The sequence below is a fragment of the Lynx rufus genome, unplaced genomic scaffold (assembly GCF_022079265.1).
Source record: "Lynx rufus isolate CCGP_SWC_20201006 ecotype Redwood Valley unplaced genomic scaffold, mLynRuf1.p SCAF_7, whole genome shotgun sequence".
Lineage (NCBI taxonomy): Eukaryota > Metazoa > Chordata > Mammalia > Carnivora > Felidae > Lynx > Lynx rufus.
In genome coordinates this window covers 51,275,766-51,277,625 of record NW_025814889.1, presented here as the reverse complement: position 1 = coordinate 51,277,625, position 1,860 = coordinate 51,275,766, and positions in this window count along the sequence as shown.

Here is a 1,860-nt window from a genome sequence, read left to right as displayed (position 1 = left end):
ACATGTATGCGCCACATACATATATATGTGTGTGTGTGCACATATATATATATATATGCGCCACATCTTATATACATACACATGTATGCGCCACATACATATATATGTGTGTGTGCACATATATATATATATATATATATGCGCCACATCTTCTTATCCATTCATCAGTTGATGGACATTTGGGATCTTTCCATACTTTGGCTATTGTTGATAGTGCCACTATAAACATTGGGTGCATGTGCCCATTCGAATCAGCACTCCTGTATCCTTTGGGTAAATACCTAGTAGTGCAATTGCTGGGTCATAGGGTAATCTATTTTCAATTTTTTTAGGAATCTCCATACTATTTTCCATAGTGGCTGCACCAATTTGCATTTGCAAAAGAGTTCATCTTTCTCCACATCCTCACCGACTATTGATTCCAGAGTTGTTAATTTTAGTTTGGAAGTTTTGCTCCCATTTCTATCTTTTGGAACAGCTTCAGAAGAATAATTGTTAACTCTTCTTTAAATGTTTGGTAGAATTCCCCTGGAAAGCCATCTGGCCCTGGACTCTTGTTTTTTGGGAGACTTCTTATTACTAATTCAATTTCTTTACTTGTTATGGGTCTGTTCAAATTTTCTATTTCTGTTTTAGTTTTGGTAGTCTATACGTTTCTAGTGATTTGTCCATTTCTTCCAGATTTCCCATTTTATTGGCATATAATTGCTCATAATATTCTCTTATTATTGTTTTTATTTCTGCTGTGTTGGTTGTGATCTCTCCTCTTGCATTCTCAATTTTATTTATTTGGGTCCTTTCCTTTTTCTTTTTGATCAAACTGGCTAGTGGTTTATTAATTTTGTTAATTCTTTCAAAGAACCAGCTTCTGGTGTCATTGATCTGTTCTACTGTTTTTTGGTTTCGATAGCATTAATTTCTGCTCTAATCTTTATTATTTCCTGTATCCTGCTGGTAGTGGGTTTTATTTGCTCTTCTTTTTCCAGCTTTTTAAGGTGTATGGTTAGGTTGTGTATCTGAGATCTTTCTTCCTTCTTTATGAAGGCCTGGATTGCAATATACTTCCCTCTTCTGACTGCCTTTGCAACATCCCAGAGGTTTTGGACTGTGGTGTTATCATTTTCATTGGCTTCCATGTACTTTTAATTTCCTCTTTAACTTCTTGGTTAGCCCATTCTTTAGTGGAATGTTCTTCAGTCTCCAAGTATTTGTTATCTTTCCAATTTCTTTCTTGTGGTTGATTTCAAGTTTCATAGCGTTGTGGTCTGAAAATATGCGCGGCATGATCTTGATCTTCTTGATCTTTTTGTACTTGTTGAGGGCTAATGTGTGTCCCAGCATGCAATCTATTCTGGAGAATGTTCCATGTACACTGGGGAAGAATGTGTATTCTGCTGCTTTAGAAAGAAATGTTCTGAATGTATCTATTGAGTCCATCTGGTCCAGTGTGTCATTCAAAGTCACTGTTTCCTTGTTGATTTTCTGTTTAGATGATCTGTCCATTGTTGTAAGTGGGGTGTTGAAGTCCCCTACTATTGTCAATGAGTTTCTTTATGTTTGTGACTGATTTGTATATTTGGGTGCTTTCATGTTTGGTGCATAAATGTTTAACAATTATTAGATCTTGGTGGACAGACTCCTTAATTATGATATAATGCCCTTCTTCATCTCTTGTTACAGTCTTTATTTTAAAATCTAGATTGTCTGATATAAGTATGGCTGCTCCAGCTTTCTTTTGGCAACCATTACCATGATAGATGGTTCTTCATCCCCTTATTTTCAATCTGAATGTGTCTTTAGGTCTAAAATGGGTCTGTTGTAAACAGTATGTAGATGGATCTTGTTTTCTTATCCATTCAT